A 13,906-nucleotide genomic window follows, 5' to 3' on the forward strand; every position below is an offset into this window, starting at 1 on the left:
ACTCGTCCCATTGGTCATTATTCTTATTCAAAATGCCATCTTCCGCGTCTGCCAATCCGGACAAGGATTCTAATAGTTTTTGTATATGTTCTTCACTGTATGCAAGACACTTGTCTGAGGCGGTCGCCATACTGGTCACTAATTAGTACACCCACAAGGAGACAAACAATTACAATTCTACAACATTAAAGACAAGACTATTCCTTTAACAGACTGAACCTGGAATTCCTATATTCAAAAAATACCTTCGAGACCACAAGGAGCCTCCTAGAAATCTGTTTCAACAAAGGTTTACCGTTCCCCTTGTTTTAACATTCCCTCTCTCTCACGGTTAGGGGATAACCAACATTTTCATCATATAAAGGAGACAGTAATTACATTCCCTCATTCAACACTGATCTTATCATTTTGTATGATGCTATACAACCCTCTTTGTACCAATGATCTTGAAAAAATAGACCTAGTACCTAGTTATTTTTTTGCAATATCAAAAATAGTTTATTTTAATAGGTTAAATCACAACCCAATTTTTTCTTTTATAAAACTAACTTAAAAAACAGAATTTTCAGTAAAATAGACCCTACAACACAAAGTGGATACATCTACAATACAAATTACTAGTTTCACACACATACATTCCTATAACATGACAATACAATACAACAGCATATAAAATTTATATAATGATTTAAACATTTCCAATCACTGAGTATTATTAACTCAGATTAAACAGTCCCGACATGTTTCAGTTCCTCATGGCGCTTGGTGCATGAACCTTCTTCAGGGGAAGAACGCTTTTATTATAATTCTCCACCATGTAATCCAGGGCCACAACAGTACTCTTCAAAACCGTACTCCTATACGGCCCTGGATTACATGGTGGAGAATTATAATAAAAGCGTTCTTCCCCTGAAGAAGGTTCATGCACCAAGCGCCATGAGGAACTGAAACATGTCGGGACTGTTTAATCTGAGTTAATAATACTCAGTGATTGGAAATGTTTAAATCATTATATAAATTTTATATGCTGTTGTATTGTATTGTCATGTTATAGGAATGTATATGTGTGAAACTAGTAATTTGTATTGTAGATGTATCCACTTTGTGTTGTAGGGTCTATTTTACTGAAAATTCTGTTTTTTAAGTTAGTTTTATAAAAGAAAAAATTGGGTTGTGATTTAACCGATTAAAATAAACTATTTTTGATATTGCAAAAAAATAACTAGGTACTAGGTCTATTTTTTCAAGATCATTGGTACAAAGAGGGTTGTATAGCATCATACAAAATGATAAGATCAGTGTTGAATGAGGGAATGTAATTACTGTCTCCTTTATATGATGAAAATGTTGGTTATCCCCTAACCATGAGAGAGAGGGAATGTTAAAACAAGGGGAACGGTAAACCTTTGTTGAAACAGATTTCTAGGAGGCTCCTTGTGGTCTCGAAGGTATTTTTTGAATATAGGAATTCCAGGTTCAGTCTGTTAAAGGAATAGTCTTGTCTTTAATGTTGTAGAATTGTAATTGTTTGTCTCCTTGTGGGTGTACTAATTAGTGACCAGTATGGCGACCGCCTCAGACAAGTGTCTTGCATACAGTGAAGAACATATACAAAAACTATTAGAATCCTTGTCCGGATTGGCAGACGCGGAAGATGGCATTTTGAATAAGAATAATGACCAATGGGACGAGTTGGCCCAACTCAGAAAGCGTTTAATTCGTACAGAATTACATGGGGCTATCATGTTACAATATCTCAAGAACCAAGCATTACCTCAAGGCCTCATAGTTAGAAATGAGCCAAGGTTATTTCTGGATAATCCAGAATTTAAGATAAAATGGAGCTATATTTCTAATAAGTGCGGTCGTGATTGGCTAGTCCTTATAATAGATACGGCTACAGAAGTCCCTAAAAAAATTGAATTTGACATTTCTAAACTACAAGAGGAAATAAAAAAAGATCTAGACCTTGATGCTTTTAAAATAAAGCTAGATCTACATCTCAAAGAACTAACAGAATTTAAAAATGATACTAATTCTAATCGCATCAAAAGGATGAAAAAAGATCTCTCTACATTTGCACATGAAAAAGTATTTCCTTATATTGTTGAGGGTTACAAGTTTGGTAATAATCATCAGGGTACTAATACTCAAGTCCCTTTTAAGAAAAGGGTACATTTTCGTAACACCTCTTATAGTTCGAGTGATGATGGGAGTACGGGGACTGCAGACCCTAATAATCAACAAGGAGGGAGTAATGGCAGAGGTCGAGGACAACGTTATCAAAATAAACAAAGACAAGGACGTCCTTTTTTAGGACAAGGGCCAAACCGAGGAGATTGGGGAAACCAAATTCAAACCCGCAGTCGAGCGAGGAATCAATGGTGATTAATTTATCTACCTACGATTTGAGCATTGAAGAAGAAACGGTTCTCAATAAAGGTTTGAATTTCGTTACCACTAAATATCATGATCCTTTCGAGTTCAGATCGGAATTCCACAGTTTCATGCGGAAGGTCCATTTGAATGAGTTTTTTCGTAATGACAACGTGTATGAGAACGTTAACCACACGGGTCTTAGAAATAAATCTACCTTTTGTGCCCCTACACACAGTTATACCCCTGAATCTCGTGTCTTTGAAAAACAAGTTCTTAAAGAGGTATAGAAATTGGAACAACTAGGCATACCGCATCATTCTAATTTTAGTAATGCTCAGCGAGAATTGGTATCACGGTTGGCCAAAACACAAGATGTAATAGTGAGGCAGGCCGACAAAGGTGGAGCCATAGTGCTTTTGAACCGCGCTGATTATGTGGGGGAATGCCAGCGTTTACTGAGTGATGGCCCCAGTTATCATTCTATACCTTCTGACCCATCTATTTCTATGATGGAGATTATAGAAGGCAAAGTACAGAGAGCATATGAAACAGAAATGATTAGTAAACAGGAACGTGACTACCTCATTAGAAAACAAGGACGTGTACCTGTTTTCTATATTCTACCTAAGGTACACAAGAGCCTCACTAATCCCCCAGGTAGACCTATTGTCTCTGGAGTAAACTCTATCCTTGTACCCTTGTCCAAATTTGTTGATTTCTATTTAAGACCATTTGTGCTCAAAATGGACAGCTATCTGAGAGATACATCGGATGCTATCAACAAAATTGAAAATTTACCTTTTACTTCAGGCCGGTTTTTGTTGATTAGTCTGGACATACAATCCTTATATACAGTTATTCCTCAAAGGGCCACTTTGGAGGTTATAGAAGAAACTCTACGAGATAGGGTAGATGGTCATCCTGTTAGTAATGCCTTTATCATGTGGTGTGCTGAGTTCGCTTTGACTCGTAATTTTTTTCAGTTTCAAGGTGCATTTTTTGAACAAATTGAGGGCACAGCTATGGGTGCCGCCATGGCACCCAATCTTGCTAATTTATATGTGGAATTTTTTGAAAAAATGTTCATCTATCCGGTCACCAACCCATATAGGAAACATCTTTTGAAATGGCTTCGGTATATAGATGACATTTTTATATTATGGGAAGGAACAGTTACAGAGGCAGAACTTTTTGTTGAGTGGCTTAATGTACAGAACCCTTTCTTAAAATTCACTAAAGAGATCAATGCACAAGAAATTAATTTCTTAGATATCACCATATTTCATTATGAAGGCTATCTTAAAGTGAAACCTTATAACAAAAGAACTGACAAAAATGCTCTTCTTCATTTCTCTAGCCACCATGCCAATCATATCAAGGCCAACCTGCCCTTTGGGCAGTTCTTGAGGCTAAAGAGAAACAGTAGTTTGCAGCAGGATTATAAAGAAAGTGCAGCCCAGTTGTCAAGAAAATTGTGTAATAAGGGCTATCCAGCCAAGTTGGTAAAGAGGTCTTCTAAAAGAGCTTTCAACAATAATCGAGAAGCCTTACTAGAGAAAAGACAAAGAGATGACAAAGGGGATCGGATTATATTTGTTAACACGTTTTCAAATTTGTCATATAAGATCAAAGGCATTATTAACAAAGTATGGAAAAAAGTGTATAATGACGAATCGACTCGTCCCCCATTGATGGCATTTAGGAAAAGCCAAAACATCAGACAGATGCTAATTAGGAATGATATATCCATCAAACAATCATTAGAACCCAGGCAAACTACGCTATGGGGTCTTCCGCCTGTTAAGGGACATTTTCCCTGTGGAAAATGTGTGATGTGTGCCAAGACGAAGGAAACTAAACATATTATGTTGAATCCCAATACTAAGTGGGTTCTCAATGAAATGACCAATTGCAACACTGAAAATGTGGTTTATTTAATCACGTGTCCGTGCGGATTACAATATGTAGGTAAAACTAACAGGAAATGTCGCACCCGTATGATAGAACATCGTAGTTGCATAAAAAATCAAGTACTGTTAGCCCCTATGGTCAAACACTTTGTACAGTTGAAACATTCATACGAGGATTTCAGTTGGGTGATCTTAAAGAAAATTTGTGGCAAAAACAAATCAGAAATAGATGGCAAACTCATTGTATTTGAACAAAAAATGATTTACAAATGCCAAAGTCATATTATTGGTCTTAATGAAGAAATTGATTGGCCACATGCTCAGAGATAAATGGACCATTGATGTTTATACATTCGTGTGGAGATATGGATATATCTCATTGGTAATGAGTGTAAAATATGAAGACTTAATATGATCTACTGAATAGAAAAATGGTACATGTTTAGACTTTGAAAATATAACGTGATGAGTCAATTATGTTCGAGTAGTGTAATGTACTTGTGCAATGGGCTGTATGCATCACTATATGTTGGGTGAGAAATTTCGATTGCCGATAATCAATTATATTTAGATCCGAGTTGGGCTATAATCCCTAGGTTTTCGAAATTGTCTAGTGGATTTTAGGTTCTCCATCATGGAATCCTGTGCTAATTGCAATTGTGATCACCATTGTGCCCACCGCGATAGATGGATGCGATTTGATTCACATTTTTGTGTTTAGGATGAGATATGTGCCGGCGTGCAGCCGCTGTTTGTGCTGATAATGACTACAATAATGGTTGGGCTACATTTTTTGTAACCTGGAATCGTTGTTCGCTTGCCGGCCCACTAGCCATGGTTGAGTGGGACATGTTGTCTATGTTTATTAAACAAAGAAGGTTAGTCCGTTGTTTATGTCTCCCACAATAGTAGGCTTGACGCATCACGAAACAAAGAAGGTTAGTCCTTCGTTTATGTCTGAGCTATAGTGTACTTTAACTGTTGCTCATCGCGAGAGTAGGTGGTTAACAGCCGAACCGCCGCACTAACCGGAATCGACTCTGGGGTTCTCGTAGTCACATTGGGTGAAGCTTCTGTCCTTATTTAAGGTAACTACGAGTGACATTGAGTATATTGTATTGTAGACGCTACTACAGGGTATGAAATGACGGGTCATCGTCATACGCGAGCATTATCTGAATTTTTTTCGCCAATAATGGTTTATATTAAGCTAATCATAACGTAGTGGGCAGAGTACGGTATAGAAATATACACAATAGTGCGTGGCTAGAGTAATGATCCAGTTTCTTCCGTTGTAGGATATTTTCTTGGATCACCAACCAGCGATGAAGAATATGTAAACAATCTCAGCATTTGACGCAGGATTGGTGGTGTGATATAATAGGTATATATTTATATATTGTTTTGAATTGGTGACATTGCCATGGTGAAGGGTGTAGTCTCAGCAGCACTACAGGGGAGTTTCATGGATGGCATGCCCACATTGAATGATAGTGGTACACGATGGGGCTCCACCAGGAGTGGCATGGTTTTCTAAGCTCACCTTAGTTTGTGTGGTCACGTGACGGTGTTGATAAAGTGAGGAAGTAGTGGTTGTGTTGTTCACACCACTGTTTGTTTTGTTTGATGTTCCTTTTCAGCAGAAATCGGGCTCCTGGTTATTTAAGAACCATTAAGAAAATATTACCAGACTTATCTAAGAGGTCTGTGGTTATTCTGGTGCATTGTGGCACACCTACACTGCAGTAATCCTACATGTGAGGCATGTAGTGGTTTTTCTGGTTTTATTGAATCTGATCAGTACATTGGTATATATTTCAATGGTACTGTAGTATATTTAGTATTATAGAGCTGACTTATGTATTTGTGATGATGTAGATTTGTAGTGATACCCCATTCTTTTTTTGTGTATTGAATAAATTATAGGAGTACGGTTTTGAAGAGTACTGTTGTGGCCCTGGATTACATGGTGGAGAATTATAATAAAAGCGTTCTTCCCCTGAAGAAGGTTCATGCACCAAGCGCCATGAGGAACTGAAACATGTCGGGACTGTTTAATCTGAGTTAATAATACTCAGTGATTGGAAATGTTTAAATCATTATATAAATTTTATATGCTGTTGTATTGTATTGTCATGTTATAGGAATGTATGTGTGTGAAACTAGTAATTTGTATTGTAGATGTATCCACTTTGTGTTGTAGGGTCTATTTTACTGAAAATTCTGTTTTTTAAGTTAGTTTTATAAAAGAAAAAATTGGGTTGTGATTTAACCTATTAAAATAAACTATTTTTGATATTGCAAAAAAATAACTAGGTACTAGGTCTATTTTTTCAAGATCATTGGTACAAAGAGGGTTGTATAGCATCATACAAAATGATAAGATCAGTGTTGAATGAGGGAATGTAATTACTGTCTCCTTTATATGATGAAAATGTTGGTTATCCCCTAACCGTGAGAGAGAGGGAATGTTAAAACAAGGGGAACGGTAAACCTTTGTTGAAACAGACGAGTGGGAACTACGCCAGGATCAAGTGGATCGATTCTTCCGACGATGGGGCGAACCCCAAATCGATCTCTTCGCGACAGCGACGAATTCCAAGTGCCGGAGGTTCGCCAGCAGGTTCCCCCAGCCGAGGAGCATGGGCGATGCTTTCTCGTTCCCCTGGGACGCCCTATTTCTTTATGCGTTCCCTCCGCTGCCGTTGCTGCTCCGGCTCATCAACCAGCTCAAGAGGGCCCTGTGCTGGATGATCCTCGTCGCACCGGCGTGGCCGAGACACATCTGGTTCCCGGGCCTTCTGGACTTGTCAGCGTCCACACCAGTCAAGCTGCCGACGGACACAGACCTTCTCTCCAGAGAAGGAGGCGTCATTCTTCACCACAACCCGGAGTCGCTGAACTTGCAGGCCTGGCTCCTGCAGCACTAGAGTTTGGAGGGTACGACATCCCGGCCGACTGCAGAGAGGTTCTTGCAAAAGCCAAGGCGTCCTCAACTCTCAAGTGCTACGGACATAAATGGAAGAGGTTCTCTGTCTGGTGCCGTGCACAGAAGATTAACCCTCTGCGGATTACGGCCCCTCAAGTACTGCCGTACCTACTGTCGCTGGCCAAAGCTGGACTGGCTCACGCCTCCATCAAAATACATCTGGCTGCAATCTCCTGATATACCAGGACTATGGGACGGGCGTCCTTGTGGTCTCATCGCCTAGTGAAAGAATTCATGAAGGGACTATTCCGATCATTCCCGCCGGTGAAGGCTCCTGCCCCGGCGTGGGAGCTTAATGTGGTGCTGACCAGGCTCATGGGGGCCCCATTCGAGCCTATGCATTCGGCGCCTTTGAAGTTCCTGTCATGGAAGACAGCTTTCCTCGTGGCCATCACCTCCGCACAACGAGTGGGAGAGATCCAGGCCCTATCTTGCAAGCCTCCATACTTGACTTTTCATGACACGAGGGTGGTGCTGAGGACACACCCCTCCTTTATGCCCAAGGTGCCGTCAGACTTCCACCTCAATGAGCCCTTGGTGTTGCCAGTTTTCCTCCCGTCGCCTTCGTCGCCGGCCGAGAGGACTTTGCACTCGCTGGATGTAGCTAGAGCGCTGAAGTTGTACGTGGACCGCACGAAGAGTTTTCGGAAGACGTCACAGCTGTTTGTGAACTTTGGGACTGTGAATCAAGGGAAGGCTCTCTCAAAGACTTCCATTTCCAGATGGCTCTCCGGCTGCATCATGCACTATCACCGGTTGGCAAACCGACCGCTGCCCGGCCATCCGAGAGCCCATTCGACCAGAGCGATCGCTGCTACCACGGCGTTCCTGTCTGGTGTGCCCCTGCTGGACATCTGCAGGGCTGCGACCTGGAGGTCGACGCACACCTTCACAAGATTCTACTGTGTCGATCGAACTCCAGGGAGGAGTCCAGGGTCGGCCAAGCAGTGCTGCGCAACCGTTCGCCTAAGGTGAGCCTGGTGAGGAGGTAAGAGTTGCTTAATGTTGAGTAGTTGTATTGCTTAACGTTGAGCCTGTTGCCACCTCCCGTGGTTGTGCATGTATGTACTGCTATGTATTCTCTTATTCATGAGCATGTGAATCCATGCCAGACCCCATGCTGGAGAAGGAACAAGTTACTTACCTGTAACTATTGTTCTCCAGCATGGGTCTGGCATGGATTCACATGTGAATCCTCCCGCCTACCCCTCTGCGGCTCTTCACTTGGTCATACTGCCACTTTACGTGCTACCAAATCTGAGGATGGCTGCCGGAGGCGGGGCTTAGGGAGAGGGCAGACATTGGCTGGGGGCAGTATGACCCAGAGACCAGTGATTGGTTACTACTAAGAAAGACAGATCAGAAACGAAACTGATACTGATTTTTTTTTCTATACCGAGGATTCCCGGCCTGACGACGGGGAATATTCATGAGCATGTGAATCCATGCCAGACCCATGCTGGAGAACAACAGTTACAGGTAAGTAACTTGTTCCTTATTATGCGCAACCAACAATGGCCCGGAGGCTTACGAGCCATTCGAGTCCCATTGGACTCAGAGGGAATGGGGAGGACGGTAGCACCAGCACCATTCAGTAATGGCACCGGCACTAGGTCGGACCTGGCGGGCGGGATGGCACCCGCCCACAGAACTTGTAGTAGCTTACCGTTACCGTTGTTTCCGGACCAGCAAGCTTGTAATGAGGCCCAATATGTTATGAACACAGCTTTAAAAGTAACAGCACTATTCCCCCGGCTGCGTGAACATGGGGCACCACCCCTGTTAAAGGGTTGCAGTGGGGCAGTTACAAGGCCGAGTGGGTGGGATGGGCCAAAGAATAGTGTCTGTAGGATTTATTAATTTGTTCTCTTTGGCCAGGACGTATTTGAGTTTACATGTGTGGTTTAGGGAGGTTTTGCCCTTTCAATTTATTTTCTAGTGCAGAACTAATTATATAGTTTTCTCAATGTTTCTGAATTTGTTTAAAAAACAAAAGTCAAGGGGAGGATGTACCAACTTTTTATTGTAGCACAATCATTGTTCTGCGCTCTTCCTCTGTACAAGCTCCAGGAAATGCTGATAAATGATACTGACACTATGTGGTAACTAAACAGTTGTGTTTATCTGGACAATGCATTTACACGCCAGTGGGAAAAGAAATGGAAAGGTATAAATATGAATACCAAAATAATACATAGATCCTGGAAATAAGTGATTTGTTTGGTCATCAAGTTTGAGACAGGTATTTAGGAAGAAATAATCCACACCCGTGGGCTAGGTGCCAACTAAGCAGATGGCCAGGAATATGGGCGTACTTCCATCCCAGATATCTCATCCTTCATTAATTAATTAATTCATTCATTCAACTTTATTTCGATCTGATAGATAATAAAAGGTGCATACAAAATTCATCACATAAACAGTCAACAATAAATAATCTTGAGGGATGATAAAAGCACCAATAAGAATTAATGATAAATGAATACAATATTTAAGATCAAAACAATTCATTTTCCAGAGGTGACACATCATGCATCCAACAGCTGATGTACTTTAATCTCTTCCTCCAAGCCTGGTAAACAAAATTCACCATACAGTGGGTTATTAATACCGACCCCCCCCCCACCCTCACCATCCCCGGTCAGGCACCCACAAGTGTTTGCCTCACTCACTCATCTTTTACAAAATTGGTTAATGAGTGGTATCCGGTATTTCTTTCTAACCCTCACCCTCTGCCCCAGATCTGCCATGTTTCTTATGTTCTGCAGGTGTCCCGGACCATATTCCCGCCCCCCCCTCTGGGTATCAAGCGCGTTATAAATAACCAATTACAATTACAATAAGAAGGCCTGGAGTGCTAAACACGATCACCCCCATGTTTGGGTGTGGACATGGTGAACAACCTCCGTCAGACCTTTCTGGGATGCATAATGTTGTTGAATGTGTTTTTCCACTTGTAGGGCACACTTCACAAAGTATACCTTCTCCATCAGTTCTCGAAACACATCCACACCATCGAGGAGGCAGCACTGTACAAGGTCTGACATCTAATTTTACTGCTTACCAATTGGGCCGACGGCCAGATGAAGTGATTAGATAGAAATTGCCTAGCAAGGGAAATAAGGAAGTCAACTTTAACTGCAAAATGAACACTTCCAGGACTGCGAAGGCGGTTGTAAGTAGAAGCTGAACTATAATCTGATAAAAATGAAATCAAAGGTGGGAAACTTAGTTCAGTTCGCTCACTTCAACCTGTGTGCTGAATGACCATGTCTATTCAGTCACATCGTTGTTCAGCAATGACTGATGTTTCAAAGAAATAGGATCAATATGTGTCCTTGGGGGAGTGTAAGTACTGTCTTTTTAACATCAAATGCATATTTATTATATTTATTTGTATTTGTATTTACTGATTTATAGAGTGCTTTACACCAAAGCGCTGTACAATTGAACAACTTAATACATGAAAACATAAACAATATAACGGTGGAAGCAAATTACAATATGAATTGGTCAACAAAACAGTGAGAAGAGCAATTAACTGAAGGCAGTAGGGAGAATAGTGGAGTAGGACTGGGTGCGGGGAGGGGTGCTGATGAGTTGGAGGAGGGAAGGGGAAAGGTGAGAGTGGGGAGGTAGGGGAGGGGAGCGAGATAGTCAAGGGGAAAGTTTTGTTTAACTTGTTGCAGACCTTGCTGGCTTTTGCTTCCTATTTCGGCGATTTGTGAGTGCAAAAATTAACTATTACTTTAACTGGATGCTGCACCCTTAAGTGTATATTGCGGCTGCTGCAATATTTTATTCAATTTTCCTTTTTAGAAGACACTTATGTGGAATGCGCTTCAGGTAAAAACAATATACGTCACATCAACAGGATTACTTCTTTAGTGATATTTTATTTTTTACATGTAATTTCCTTTTTCATTCATTAATTCACATACAGATTTTATTTCCTCTCAACACGTGTTTCCCTACGTTTTGTGCACGTGGTTCATCAGGAGAGATACTGAATAGAAAGAGAATATGAAAGAGAATAAGAAAAAAAAATTAAATAAATTTTAGTTGTGTTATGTATATTTAAATCATGAGTAGTGGTGGTGAAATGTGGTGAGCAATTATGATTGCATTGCTTATTAGTTATACTCACCTAGATTCTTCATTAGGCACTTATATCTCTAATTCATTTATTCCGTTTTCATTTTTGTCTCTCTCATTTGAGAAGATATTGTTTAGTAAGTTTTCTGTAAATAATGAGAGAAGGTATCATAAATTTAGCCCAAACTTTATTGTAGTTTCCCAGACTTTATTTTAAACCTTCTTTAAGGTAGTGGAATTCATGGTTTCCATAAATCTCTCCATGGTACCCAAAGCTGAATATTACCAAAAATATATAAGGTATCTTCAGTTAAGAAGAAGAGAAGCCAAATGGATATATACCCTGGATACGTGTCACTCTGGCCTGAACTCTGAGCATGAGATGGCTTATTGGCTATAGAAAACTTAATTTTGTTATACTCACCTAGACTAATTCAGATAGGCACTCAATGCTGACAAGTAAGTTCTGCAGGTGTCAGGCTTATTGCCACACCCTGTGACCGGGAGAGCCTTATTGTCAGCTGAGTCCTTTTCATTTTCAACCTGGCTAGCGGGACAGCCTGGATGCAGGAGTCCATCAGCCCCAACAGCCTTTGAAACCACCTCGCTGTGGCGCTGCTCGAAGAAAGAAACAAGGAGCAGGTTTCCTGAATGTCCTCCACCCTCTATGCTGTTTGGAAGACCATGGCCTCCCGAGTGTTCTAATGGAAGCCTATAAAGACCAAGCATTGACACAATGTAAGGTTTTACTTCTTCCAGTTGACTGAAAGATCTAGGTTGAAAAGTAAGTCCAGAAGGTAATGAAGGTGAGAGTTCACTTTTTTCAAGGATAGCCCCTCTACCAGCCAGTCATCCAGGTACGGGTAGACATGAATACCCTGGAGACGGAGGGCAGAGGCCACTGCGCCCATAATTTTGGTGAACATTCTGAGTGCTGAGTTGAAACCAGAAGGAAGGACTTGTAACTGAAAATGGTGCTCCCCCACAGAGAATCACAAAAACATCCGACAAGGGGCCGATATAGGGATATTCAGGTATGGATCTTTCAGATCCACTGCACAGATCAAGTCCTCCTGCTGCAAGACTGACCCGATCTGCGCGGGTGTGATCATCTTGAATTTCTGAAGTGGGAGGAAGAAATGGAAGCCTCCAAGGTCCAGAATGGGATGCAGGCCTGCCTGGTTGGACTTTGGCACCACAAACAGATGGGAATAAAACCCCTGTCCAATTTCTGGGGCAGGAACTCTATTGCCCTAATTTCTAGGAGCTTGGAAATCTCTGCCCCAAATGAGGGAGACCCCACCTGCTTCAATGAGGGAGAAGGAGGAGGGGAAGGGGGAAGAGGGGAGGGGAAGAGAGAGCCTGAACCCCTTGCTGGCGACAGACAGCACCCATGAGTCCTTGGTTATGGTCCTCCATGCCTCCCAGTTGAAGGAGATCCTTCCCCCACCGGACTCCCGTGGGACCGAACAACATCATCATTTGGTTGCCTTGTCAGGGGAGGAGCTGGTTGATGCAGCTTGTTGGGAGAAAGAAAACCCTGATAGCCATTTTCTGATACTTTTTCCATTGCGTACTGGGTGATCTGCCCTGCACTCTCGCCTTTCACTCCTGGAACCCCCGGAATCCAGAAAAAGACTTGGACCATGCCTCCGATATGAACCAAGACGCTTGTTTGGAAGGGGCTGACTTTGTTAGCACTAACGATGACTTTGCCATTAGGGTACTGGCTTTCTTTTTAGCTAGCTCATCGTCTGTGGAATAGATCCACACCCTCAAACACGAGGTTGAGCACCTTGTCCTGCACCTCCTTTATGAATTTTGTAGTGTGCAGCCACGCCTGCCTCAACACATCTGCATGACCGTTCTAGCATCTGCCAGACCGCCCTTGAACTCATCCAAGCGGTCCTTAGGAATTAACTTCTGAAACCTCAGGAAGAAACCCAGAAGATTTAGCCCCCAGCAGGGAAACCTCGGCCTTGCCTGTGCTGACTTTAGCCCTCTTTGAGTGTCATGATGCCTACCCCCGGAGCATCAGGCCAGGCCCAGCACCCCCGGAAGCAGGCATCATGCCCTCGGGTAAAAGCCCAGCGGCCACTTATAGGGACTCTTTGGACTCAGTCCTGGCGCCTTTGGTGCCAGGCTCATGTTGGACATCAGTCCTGGCGCCATAGGCGCCAGGCTCATAAAGGGAGGTGTTTTGTGCACTTACCTGATGCAGACCATGCTGCACGCTTCAGGCCTTCCTGAGACCTGAAAGGGACTATTTTTTCATAGGGACTATTTTTTCATTCGGGCGTGGCCAGGGAAGGATACATACCTAGTTGGGGAAGGATACATACATGGGACATCTTTGGAGGCTATTTAAGCCACGCCCAGACAGCAGCTCATGCTTCGCGTTGTTCTGCTTCCTGCAGCTTAACGCTCACTGTGTCTGCTCCTGCTCCTGGACTACAGCCACGCCCGTCTTGAACCTGGAAGACCTACAAGGAAGGAAGAGAAGAGAAAGGTGAAAACCAAGGATTATTTCAAG

This window comes from Ambystoma mexicanum, chromosome 5p (assembly GCF_040938575.1).
Source record: "Ambystoma mexicanum isolate Mex_15411 chromosome 5p, UKY_AmexF1_1, whole genome shotgun sequence".
Lineage (NCBI taxonomy): Eukaryota > Metazoa > Chordata > Amphibia > Caudata > Ambystomatidae > Ambystoma > Ambystoma mexicanum.